Source organism: Nipponia nippon, unplaced genomic scaffold (assembly GCF_047370975.1).
Source record: "Nipponia nippon isolate SJK-2023a ecotype South Korea unplaced genomic scaffold, ASM4737097v1 scaffold_1, whole genome shotgun sequence".
In the NCBI taxonomy this organism is placed as follows: Eukaryota; Metazoa; Chordata; class Aves; order Pelecaniformes; family Threskiornithidae; genus Nipponia; species Nipponia nippon.
The window spans coordinates 8,567,114-8,580,138 of record NW_028262290.1 but is presented as its reverse complement, the minus strand read 5'-3'; the positions used below and the strand labels follow the sequence as shown (position 1 = coordinate 8,580,138).

General features: G+C 41.0%; 1 long non-coding RNA gene across 1 annotated transcript in view; it reads left to right on the top strand.

The window, feature by feature from the left end:
• Positions 1–870, top strand: part of LOC148057239 (uncharacterized) — a 46,380-nt gene extending 45,510 nt beyond the window's left edge. The window contains exon 3 of the long non-coding RNA XR_015707151.1: positions 545–870. This is a non-coding gene — a long non-coding RNA (uncharacterized LOC148057239). The remainder of the gene's footprint in view (positions 1–544) is intronic.
• The last annotated feature ends 12,155 nt before the right edge of the window (positions 871–13,025 follow it).

Below are 13,025 nucleotides of genomic sequence, written 5' to 3'. Positions count from 1 at the left end.
TGTATGAGAAACCTGGGTTAATGGAAACCTTATAAATACTAAAACTAGATCACTTGCTTGTTAAGTTGCATACTGTGACGTACTTACCCCTGAGAAGGAAAGAGTAGTTGCGACAGCACAGAAAATGTCAGCTTTGTCAATGTAACCTGATAATAGCCCTTCCCTTTATTCAGCTGGCAGCTACCTATCTCATCTGAACAAAAATGCTGGGATCCTATTCTGCAGAAAATAAACATATGTAAGGTTTTCTGTTAGTTACTACACAAGAAAAGAGACTTCACAAAGAGATCGCTTGGAGACAGGAGATGCCCAATAGGCCTTTCTTATCTGCCCTTTGCAGGATACCAAGATAGCTTCTGATAAGGACAAAGTGATGTTGTAAATGACTTTTGCCCCTTCTCCAAATGCCTCCTGCCACCCACACTCAGCAGTCCACATGCTTTGTCTTCAGTAATGGAAAAGCAATTTTCTGCAGTTGCTTATGGCAACATTTGAAATAATTAAAAAAGGTGAAAAGACATTTTTATCATTTTATTTCTTGCAGGTCGAGACCCTGATGTAAATTAGTCTAACTTGCAAGCCTCCAGCTATTTTGATTTATGCGGAAAATCTTCTCCCAGCTTACTGCACCATACATCATAATAACACATGACTTTGATAACCGCATTCAGACAGCAGGTGACTGCAACGGCACAGGAAGGATGTGGTGTGTTTGCAACAGTGATGAATAATGTGCGGAATTTAGTCAACATAGTGGTTAGAAACTCAGCTTTACTCTTTCTTGTAAACCATATTCAACTTGGATGTAAACTCACCAAAATGATTGAATTAACCCAAACTGCCCTGTGATCATGCAGCAGTTGAAATTAGCTGAATTATCTTGCCTTGTTTTAAATGCTTCTTTCTCAAAATAAGTATGCAAGAAGTATTAGTGGTATCTGATACATGTGATGGGGATTTCTTTTGCAAACAAAAGACATGGTTCTGCAAATGCTTATTTAAAGGGACAATTCCAGGTCAATTTCTTAAGTATTCACATATCTGAATTAACAAAATGAACCTATTATAACATCACAGTTTAAAGTTTTCTATTAAACTTTGCTTTTTCAATGGGTTTTCAAGATAACAAAATCTTTCACAAAGATTTCAGCTGAAAAAGCTTCTGCACTAGAAGAAAGTTTCCATTGTCCTTGGGAACAAGGAAGGAGGAGAGGATATCACCTAACCAGTCCAGCAATTTGGCTACATTTTATCTGGGTTTGGTAAAGAAATATGTCTTGTTACTCTCCCTCAGTTAACAAATGTATTATCTCTTCATAGCACACTGCAAGACTTCTTGAAATCTGTTCAAGTACCATCAAAACTTCTTTATTGTCACTTCTGTACATAATATCGCATAAGAGAAAAATTTACAGTATTTTCTGTATATGAGAAGTAACAGAAACCTTTTCAGCAGAAAAAGCAAAAGGAACTGTCTTTGAATAGACAATCCAGACTATCCTTCCCAGTAGTTCATTTATTCCTCCTATCTTTGTAATTTTATACTGTCAGTCCTTATAATCTTTCAGCTTGCAAGAATAAAGGCAGAAACATAATTTTGTGGATGAGCTTCTGAAATTGTATTAGACTAGCTTCTTCCTGTATATCTAAAGCTAGTTTTCGTTTCCTCATGCAAGCTTTAATTTACAATTTCAGATATGCCACTGTGTTTATTCATACATTCCATCTATAATTGGAAGTTTGAATAAATTATACTGAACTTGCAAATGAAGCTAAGTTTATTCCAGAAGTTATAATGCAATTAGTTATTAATTCACCAAGGTACTTAAACACCTTTTAGTTCCTTTGAAGTCAGTTAGACTATTCCCAAGCTTAGAAGTTTCTCATTGAACAAAGCCTTATTGATTTAATTTTAAAAGTTAGAACCAGAAATCAAATGTAAGAAACTTTTACCGGGGTTGCCAGAGATCAAAAGAATGATTAAATCATTGTATGAGTTGAGGTAAACTGTAGAACCTCAGCTATAACTTAAATAAAGAAGTGGCTACGTGCAAATTTTTTCCGTGTCATTGCTGATTATTGTCTGTAGACCAGATGCTGTACTACTGATGGGTTGCTGGGCTATTTGAAGGCTAGCTGTTGCTATTTTATCCTTTCTCTGTTGCCTCTGGGAAATGTTTTGCAGGTTATTTGACAGAATCCTTCCAGGAAATAAAATTATAGCCTAGGCAGCCTGAAACATGGAGATGAACGAACTCACATTGCTGTAAATGTCATAAAAGTTAAAGTGTAACTGCTGTAACCATTGACTTTGGAGCCTTCTTCCAGATGGAAAAGGCTGCAAACATGCTCTTTCCCCTTGTAGGAATATTCTCTAATGTTGGGTGACCATCAAACTGGTAAACCAAAGGTTTCAGACAACCCAAGATAAACAAAACACAGGAACCAAGTCTCTATGTTTGTGTGCCAACTTACATTCCAACCAGTAAAGTCATCTGTATCATCCCAATAGAAATGAAAGTCATCTCCTCCAACTGGATGTAGAAAACTCCCAAAATCTAAATTCGTGTGTGTGGATTGCTCAGCATGGTCATGGCTGGTCTCTTCAAGTCTGTGTCAGGACTTCTTTCTTTGGCATACATACTCAGCTGAAGAGTAAGGAGAAGCCATACATGGAATTTGGAACAGGAGAAAGAAAAAAGGAAATTCAATACAAAATCACACACGTTATAACTGGGAGTCAATGGGGTGAGTTATTGGTCTTAATTCTAATACTGAATTTTGCACAAGCCAGACTCTTACTGGGATTAACCAGAAAAAAAACTGTGGTCAGGTCAGATCCCTGATCCTGCTCACAGTTATGCACATTCTATGGCTAGCCATAGCACAGCGAATCTATGGGACAACTTCTGCTAGGGTGCTCTAAGTATCTGGGAGGGAGCTCTGGCTCCTTCCCTCTAGAGTTTGAGCCTGTTTCTCAATTCTGATCACAGTCCCTGACCATTAGTCAAGTATAAATGTTAACTAGCAAGAATAAAATCCACATAACCCCGTGTGATTGACCATTGTTGGCTCTGTATCACATGAATTTTGGATATAATGGTTTCTTACATTGATCCACAGTGTTGGTGTCTCATGGCCTGATGGTTTCTGGGACTACCCAGGAGGTACAGACTTGAAACAACTTCTGATAAATCCAATACAGTTTGGGGTATCAAAGCTCAGATGTATCAGCAATTTGCACTCACAGCAGCCCTCCTTGATGAAAACAGCAGCACACAATGAAACAAATGGCACAAGGTCAGTGGCAGGAAGGAGGACAATCCTTCAAAATGCTGGTGGGTGTGAGGTAGGTGACCAGCAGAGGCTTTCATAGGAGAATGGTATGTGAAACCAAAGCAGAGAATTTTCTGTACGTGAACAAATTATCATGGAAGAGAAGACGATAGGCATCCTGCAACGATGGAAATGTAAGTAGACACTAGACTAGCAAGCAGGATTTCTCTGTATCATCAAAGGACTAAATAAAGGCTGTACAAAACTCCTGTGGTAATACAGAGAGAAGAATAGGAAATATTTCAACAAAGTATTTCAGTTTACATAGCATGAAGCAAACACATGTTCCTGATAATGATCTGACTGCCACCATGCTCAGTGTATCAACAAAGTAATCCATTGGAAAGCCCTTGACAGGCACACAGTAGAAAGTGTTATCAGCAAAGAGGTTGCAAGATACACAGTACAAGAGACTGGCTAAGTGCAGGTAATGAGGAGTGGGGGATTATAACCTTTTGGCTCAGGCTCCGAGAGGCTCCTGAGAGGGGCTGGGCTGTCTGCCACAACTGACATTAATCCAGCGGACAATCCTGTGTCAAATGGAGCTGTGTGGATGGGCAAGGTAGAGACAGTCTGGCTGCTAGAGGAGGTGAGACTCTCCTGAAGACATTATGTGGGTGACTGCACCCTGAAGAGCTGGGAGAGAGGAGTTAGAAGATGCACAGGGTCTCTGAGACACCTGGAAAGTTGTTGATAGTGCCCAGCTGGACAGCACAGTCCATTGAAAGAGGAAGACCTGGGAAGGAAAACAGTCTAATTCCCCAGTCCACCTTCTGCCATTTTGAATTTATCATAGTCCACTGTCACCTAACTACTTTGTAACCTCACCAGTGAAACCAGTCTCATCTTTAATGCAGGGGAAAAGTTTCTGCTGGTGCAGCTTTTCATGCCAGTTATGAACCTGAACCAGGAGGACTACAGCACTGCTCAAAAAGCCAGTGGATTGTTGGCAGAATGGCGTAATGAAGATATGGTGGAGGAGTTCCCATTCACCCAAAAGACTGATGCTGTATAAGCTGGCAGAGATTAAGAGGTGATAGCTTTGCATGCTGCATACTGCATAATGAGATAGTGAAATATTTGGTAACCTGGGTCTGGCAGCCAGAATAGTGTAAATATGAGGGTGGCAAACAGAAAGCATACTGCCAAAAATGCTCAGGATCACCCCAACCTGTATGTTGTCTGGCTGTTCACAGCAGTGAGCCACCAGAGTTAATCCTGGAGTGACATGGAAAGGTTTATCAGAGCAGAAGGGAAGTGCAAGACAGAAAAAATCCTTGTCTTCATAGAAATATCTGGGAAGACATCCAGAAATGTACTGTAGACGATGATAACCAGACGCTCCCAGAGGAGAAAGGGACATTCATCAATGGAGCAACAAAAGCTTCTGGCAGACCCAAGAGGCATGTCCCTGGGACTTCACAGGCCAAGGCAAAGCAACATCTCTCCTTCCCTCCTCTGGCCTCCTTCTCTTTCATCCTACTTGCTCTTTCCCATTGCTCTCACTCAGTGGCAGACATATTTCCAGCCTGAATTCAATGGAAAGAAGGACTGATTCATACAGCACAGGAGTTTATACCATACTAGCTGATTTACTAGGTGAATCTCAGCCAAACAGAGCACAAAGCTGTCAGCCCCGATGGATCTCCTGTCAGCCGCATGGAGGGCAGAACCAAGAAACAAACCTCTGTCACCTGCACTTTGTCATGCGTTCATTGCACTCCTGGTTTCCAAGTTTCCGCTGCAACATCAACCAGTCAGTAGGTTACTCACAAAGACTATTTTACATTTCCTGCACCCCTTATACTTAAGTATCCACTTCCTTATACTCTTTTTTATCCTAGCAATGATCTCTTTTTTTTTTAGGATATGAGCATTCTGGGAGCCAATGACCTAGCCTGCTGACAAAAGGAGACAGCTTCTAGATGAATTCCTTCAGGTGTTTTGTTTAAGAACAGGAAATATTTTCAAATTAAAAATACTTCTGAAAGGTTATTGGAAACTTCTTGGGTAGTTTTTTATTATTTTTGTTTGTATTCTTTAGCCATATACAGGTGCCTTAGAAAATGGAGATAAGGGCAAATACAAAGGCTTTAAACCCCATAAAGGAAAATGTCATGTATTAGCATATGTACCTAAGCTTCTCCTTACTGAAGTCCCTTTCTTCATTGTTTTGGTCTTCATTGGGTTCTTCTAAATATTTAATAGCTCTCAGTCCCTGAAGAGCCTCCTTTCAGTTTCATGGGTCTCTCCTCAAAGGTTGTAAGTGACTACATCTGAGTTTCATCCTTGGCCCCAAAGCTTGGCCCCAAATGGTGCATAATAGTCTACAGTGATCAGGGCTAGGACTGCTAGAGTGGTTTGGCTATGGTGACACCACACAGCAGTTGGCACTGCTTCTCCTCTGGGTCCTGTATAGTGCTCCTCTGACCCTCTGACATTACTAAGGCTTGATTTGAAGACTTTTGGAGTTCAAACGTCTGTTCTGAAGCCCCTCAGAATTCTATTTTTTGTGACAAGAATGTCATGACAGGTGTTGTGAGCTCTGAGATGTGGTAGGAGAACACATAGGGCTGTCTAAAAAAATGCAAAACTTGTAGGAATAATGTTGAATGTAGAACAGAAGGATCCAAACCTGATCTGGATCCCACAAGGAATCCAGAGTCAATAAGTCCCAGAACTACATTACAGTTGGTTTCAGAAGATGAATTTACATCACTGATCCAAAAATAAATTTCGCTGTATTTCTTGCAGGCTGCTGACTTTTTCTACTCACAAAGGGGCACAGCAGGAGAACGGGGAATTTCAAAACTCATTGTCAGTTTTAAGGGCAGCAGGTAGCCAGGAAGAAGAGGCTGGCTTCCAGTCCTGTGATGCCTGTACAGGAGAGATCTGTATAACTGTGTCTGGACTAGTCCTAGTTATGGAAACAGGAGCACTGTAGAGGTACAAGTGTTGTTACATGGATCATGCAATATGCACATTGGCATGCAGGTGATAAGCTTTAGGCAAAGGACTTCTCTGATTTTACTGGTAGGAATCAGATGTGAATGAAGTGAGATGGAAATCCATGCCAACAAATAAACAATTTTTGCAGGTAGGTCTTTTTAGTACAGCTCAGAGCTTTCATGCCCTCCCTCCCACATATGATGTCTGTCTATTTAGACAGTAAGCTGTTGTGTGTTTGCCTAATGCCTGGTAAAAAGGAGGACTGTATACCCTCATTAGGCACTACACTAATAAGCATGATTAATATGCATAATTAGCTCAATTTGCCTTACCTTAATGGAGTTCCTGAAGGTCCTCAGATAGCACTGTTAAGGCTCAGAAGAAGGGGTGAGGACCTTTCCTCCTATTGCTCTGTGCCAGCTGGATCACAGCCAGTTCTGATCCAAAGCTGCTGTAGCCATTGAGAGAGCACAGACCTGCCTAATGGAGTTAGACAGCCCTTGGGGTAATCCTTCCCCATGCCCTGGCACTTTTGAACACAAGGGGAGGGAGCATGGGTGCATCTGCAGTAGGCTGGGCAGATGAACTGCACTCCAAACGAGAGAGAACCAATTTGTGCCGGGCTCAGAAAATGGCCATGCTGGTAAATTGGAAGGAAAAACTGAGGGAGAAAAAGTACATTTTCCTATTAAGTAAATGCAATATGTCCTCACAGTGGGACTGAGGACAAAATCAGCCAAACATTCATTCATCCAGTAGTTAAAAATGCCTGTTGCTGGAATGGGTAAGGCCTCTCCAGAAAGCTGCTCAGGCTGCATGTCTCAGTGGAAGCACTGGCCAAAGTAGACCAAAACAAGCAGAAGAGATTTAGCTGTACTCAACAAGTAAGGAAGTATTTATGAAGGGAGCATCGTGTAGAATAAAAGGCCCATTTTCCTTCCCCACATTTCCTCACAATTCTTGAACCCCTGTTCATAAGCTCATCTTCCTGCTCGAGGGCCTCAGCTGCCCAAAGGGCAAGAAGCCATGGAACTGAGCTATCACATTTTCAGAGATATCTCATTTTCAGAGCTATAAGATGCATTCCTCACAGATGGTCATGGTAGCCTTCATTAGGATCTGAGTTAGACACGCCCCTCTAATGAGGCCAGAAATGTGTGGTGCGTTGTATCCCATCTCATGAACTAATGGCTGTATATACATCCAGAAAGAATATACTTGAGAAATTGGTCTAAACCTTGGCAACACATTATTTTTTTCTGTGATTTTTAAGGGCTTGATAGACAACGCTTCCCACATCTTGCGGGGCTTTTAGGATCCTCAAAGGCTGGGATCCACTTTCTGTGATACTAGTAGTGCTATCCATTTTCTCAGCCTCTCCTGTTTCCTTGAATGTGCCAACCCTTCTGCAATGTTTTTTCTGCACTTTCTGGGGAACCGCAAAATCATTCCAATAAAATAAAAAAGTACAACTGTGGGCAGCACACATAAAAAAGGACGCGATAGTGCAGAATCAGTGAGTTACCTAACTACTTCCTTTATGTCCCCTTGGCACTCAGAGAAGTGTTAACCCTGACCAAGCAGAGGAAGGTCGTTCACTGACCTCTAAAATTGAAGCCCCTGGGAAATTCCATTTCAGTGTAGGAGCACATGTCAGCAGCTCCGGGGAGGAAGAAACTTCTTGACCTGCATGTGTCCAGACCATCAGCTTTCCTGACAAGCAGGATTTTCACTCTTACAGCTTTTAGCTGTACACTTGTTTTTCTATGTTGTCCACCTATGCTTCAGCTATAAAGTGAAGGGTTTTTTTCTAAGGGAGCTGACTCACAGAAGTGGACGCAAGCTGGACAACTCCTAGAGCTGGGGCTCGCCACTGTGTACCCAGGCTCTGGTGCTTCTCACACAGCAAGGACAACATAAGTGTTTGGCAAGCTGCTCCCACTACTTGAAGTCTGGTACTTTAAAGTAATTTGGAGACAATTTCATTCCTGTTCTTCCAACAGATTCACATTATTTTTTATTTAAGAGTAAAGACATGCCTGAATGCTAGCTCTTCACTGGTGTGTATATTGTCTTTTTCTTTCCTTAAATATTATACAATTGAAAGCTAAAAGACCAATACAGTAGAAGTTAAGCTGTTGTGGCCCGTGCAGTCATTATGTATAAGTGTTGCCTTTATGTAAAACTGCAGTCATTATGTATAATTACCAAGGAAGTTGTGTAACAAAGGAAGAGGTCTATCTTATAGAAATAAAAATGTTATCCTGGAGATCGTTATTGACACACAGCCTGCTGAGACCTGTGACTAGACCATGCTTCTTTCTTTTCATTTCTCTAACTAGTTCTTTCGCAGAAAGCCAAGATGTAAATTAAAAACACACTTCTTTAATTAAAGACATTCAGGAACCCTAGTGGGAAAAAAAGTGGCATTTAAATGCAAAATCAAAATCAACTTATGGATTCCCTCCTGCCTACTGCCCCAACTCTCCAGGTGCAATGAAGATGCCATTTTCTGGTCTCTGTATTCCCATTCTTAGCACAATAAAAGTGAAATGATAGTTATTTGCCACTGTTTTGTTAAAATGTCAAACTGTGTTGCAAGAAAATTGATTTCAGGCCAGTTCAGCTGAGTTCAGCTCAGCAGCATGTGAACCTTCTTCTTGCCTCTGCTCCTTCTTTGAAAAGCCACAGCAAAACTAATGGGGAGTGATAGACTCACTCCAATTTAAAATAATACAGCCATGAGTAACAAATTTACGTAGGAACTATGGACAAAATACTGCAGTCAAAAGTGAAGGCATCAGCACCCAAACACAGCCATGGTTTCAAAGGAGCGAGAGCAATTGAAGGCAATGGGCGTTTCTTCAGCTCAGCCTGAAGTTAATATGGTGGCAATAGAGCTTAATCCCGTCCTAGGTTCTGCTGATGAAGCTTTGGATCACCAGGCCCATGGTGAGGAAGGTCTGCCTTGTTAGAGGGCACAGGAAAACAAGAACACCTACCCTTGTTCTCCACATGGAGCTGCTTAATAAGAGAGAGGATGTTAATAAAGACAGGGTTCAAGTGCTTTCCAAAGCAGCCACTGCTTGCTTTTATCCTGTGGAGCCCTAAATACACCTCCCAGAACTGTCTCAGATACATTCATCCGCATCTGGCACAGACAAACTTTAAATGGGCTGTAAGGATGCTGAAACACAGACTAGTACAAAACCTGGGGTGTAAATCACCCAAGGCTGTGCTCTCCTCATACTTCAATATGTAGCGAGAGCCAAATGTGACAATCATGCTAGATATGAAGAGCCTTTAATTTCTTTTAAGTAGGTTTTGAAGTAATGTATGTCGACACCCAGTGACTACTTCAACCTTGACTCATTTGTGAAGATACATGCCATATGTAAGAGCTCAATGTAAAAAAGATGAACCCAAAACTAATACACTTCACTGCTAAGGTGTGTTTCCTCTTTAGACTGCCTGAAGCTCAGCTGACATGCTTGGTGCCTGCTTGCGTGACACAGGCTGTCGTTATTCACTCTGGACTTGGTCTCAGCGCTGTGACTCCAGGAAGCAAGTGCTAATTGGTGTGAACAAAAATGAAAGTTTCTGACTTCTTATGAACAGCAGACAAAGGGCTTTGCAAATGGCTCATCAGACAGACAGTCCAGAACAGAGCTCTCTGTTATGAACTTTATATCATTAAAAATGCTTTCAGCTTGGGAATTTTGGGGAGGAAATGGCAGGCTCAGGAGTTTAGAATGAGACCTTTATATTTAACTGCTGTTGCAGAGGGCTGTGTTCTCTCCTAAGTAGGGTTTTCCCAGGGACACTGGGAGATGCAGGGTCCCAGCTTCACACAGAGCAAGTCACTTCATGTTTCTATATCGTTTTACCTCTTTCTAATCCCTCTCTCTTGTTACTTTCCTGTGACTAATGGTCTTTTACTACATTTTTGTTGTGCTTGTAGCACTACAGAGCACCCATTTCTGCTGGATCTTTTAAGATGGCACTTTGATACAGAGTAGCATATTTGAGCATGCAGCATGTTTACCACTGTTCTGGTAGAGAAGATTCACATCTTATTAACCATGCATTTATTTTTTGGTGGAAAATACATTAACAAATTTAAGTTATCATTTTATAGAGAGAAACAGTTTGTGCCTTTTCACGTGGCACAAATGTATGAACCTTGTTATTTCTTTTCTCTCTCAGGCTACTGTTGCCAGGACATTTACACCTTGACATGAAAATCAATTTCTGTATTTAACTAGTCTTTACTTCTGTTTCAGCAGTAGTTGTAGAGGATAAAAAAGATGAGGTACTAAAAGTAGACATTTTTATAAATCAACAGTTTGGAGCAATTTTTGTTTGAGTATTTAAAAGAACAAATAAGACCCAGGCTAAGAACTCCTGGAAAGCAACAGGAGGCTCACCCTTGGCTGCAGCAGGAGAACCTGCAATGAAGGCAAGTGCAGGAGGATGTTCTTCCACCATCTTGGCTGGGGTGGAATTGGTCTCACAAATACAGAGCTGGGTTATGAAAACAGACAGGTCTGGACAGCCCCACCCCAACTCAGAGCTTTCCCACTTGACCCCAATGCCAGTCATTATTCCAGTTAGGTGAAACATCACATGAGTGAGACCTGCCTGGATTTCTTCAGGAAATTCAGTATACACTGGCTAACCTTGTTTAACATTTTGCACCAGCACCCACAAGTCTGCAAAGGCAGCCAGTGTTTTTGAGAGCCTGTCTGTGCATTCTCTGTGTTTAGTACAGAGCTGTGATAGATTCTACATGGACATTTGCCCCTTCAGCTTCTTACGGACTCAGGTCCGCTGAGATGGGCCTTCCAAGTCCTTCATGAGGTCCTACTGATAGTGTAGACAGAGAGAGCCCCTCCAGCTGTCAGTTTGCAGCAACTTTGAAATAAGTGACAAGTTACATGAGCTAGTCACAGGAGCAGGCTATATTCTGACCTCATTGACATGAAGGCAGGTCAGGAGTCTCCTCAGTTAATCAATTCTATCATAGCGACAACAGTGGCCATCAACACTGAGCTGCCCTTCTCTGTGGCAGACCATGTCCTGAGCATTCACTTTGGCAGCAAAAAGTTGCTCTCCACCAATAAAGTCTGTACAGATATGAAAAAGAACAAAAAGGAAAACTACCTTTCCTAGATGACAGAGGAATACAAGGCAAGACAAAGCAATAATTCCTTCTCTGACTTGCTCACCAAAGCAAAAAGATATGTAATCTCTTTAGGAAAAAAAAATATGAGAGGGCCTTGAAGAGTTTACAAGAGATTTGGTCTGAAACAAATTAGATCAGCTGCAGTTTACCAGCCAGGTAAAGCTGGGATTAGTTAGTACAGGGGAAAGAGAAAGAAAGCCAGTGGAGCTGTCTGGGGTCTAAAAGAGAACAATGGTCCATCTCTCAAGGTGATTAATGTATGAAATGGGCAGTGGAAGAAACTGATCAATGAACACAATGGAAAAGAAAATCAAAGTAGGTCTCCATTTTTTGAGGAGACAGAAGTGGGCCATATAAGAAGAAACTGTCTTGCTGATTTCCAGTAAATAGAAAAGCATCACAAATGTTGTTTTATCCTGTCTCGGTACACACCTGATCTCAATTGGTTTACAGAGCTGGTGAACAGTTATCTTTTTCAAGACAGGAAATTAGTCAAAATGTAGAGGACAGTGAGTTATATCTTATTGGAGAAAGAGCTGATAATGGAAATTAGTGCGAATGAACTCCTAATTATTTACAAAGGTCCCACACAAAATCCCTCTCCCTATCTTCAGGGCAATCCCACCATAGGTGTGCTGATACCACTTGCTAGCAAGCCCTTTAACTAAAATTTCTATCATCTCCTTTTTTTCTTGTTGTAATCCTACAAGGACTTCTCTAACAGCAGTTTCACTGTATCTCTCGGTAATCCTCATTTGTTTTTCAGCTCTGTCATACACACATATTTGGATACATACAATACTAAACTAAATTCATTACCATATTTCTTTTTCGCTTTTTGAGTCTGAGTGAAACCGTTTCACCTGTGTAGTGCGGAAATACTACGATGGCCTTAAATGCAGCTATCTATACTAAGCCAGATGCCAGACTAGGCCCTAGTTCTGTAGTGCATCAAGTGATGTTTCCCACTCTGTTGTATTGCTTGATCCCATTTGGGATGAGCTCCAGGCATTACTAGGTGGCAGCATTAAACTAAAATGTTTCAATTCTTTTTTTCTTTCTTTTGTTTACACTGTATCTGTTATTCTAATTCTATCTACACTAATTTGTCTTGGGTTTAGATGATTAAGTTAATGGGATATCTTGATTCAATCACTGCATGAACAGAATTATTATTGAAACTGTAGATGGTTGGAGGCTTCATGATAGGAAATGTTGTCATGCCTCCAGACTTTGCTTTCACCCCCATCCTCACCAATTTTGCTTATATATACCTCTCTTAGAACAGTGTTGACTTTTTGGCAAAAGTTTGACAGAGGTAGTTTCAGTCTGAAGTGCAGCACTTTGGCAGGATTGAACCCAATTCTTGTTGTGACTAAATGAGGAGAAAAAGTACAGATAGTCATCTGATTTTAAAATTATCCATGAATTTTGTAAACAATCCTATAGGGATATATAAGATATTCAGAAAAGCTTAGTGTTCATTTACTTCTGGTCCCACTGTAATCAGGCACTTTGTCAAAATGCATTTAATACTGACTTTGATGTAATTAAA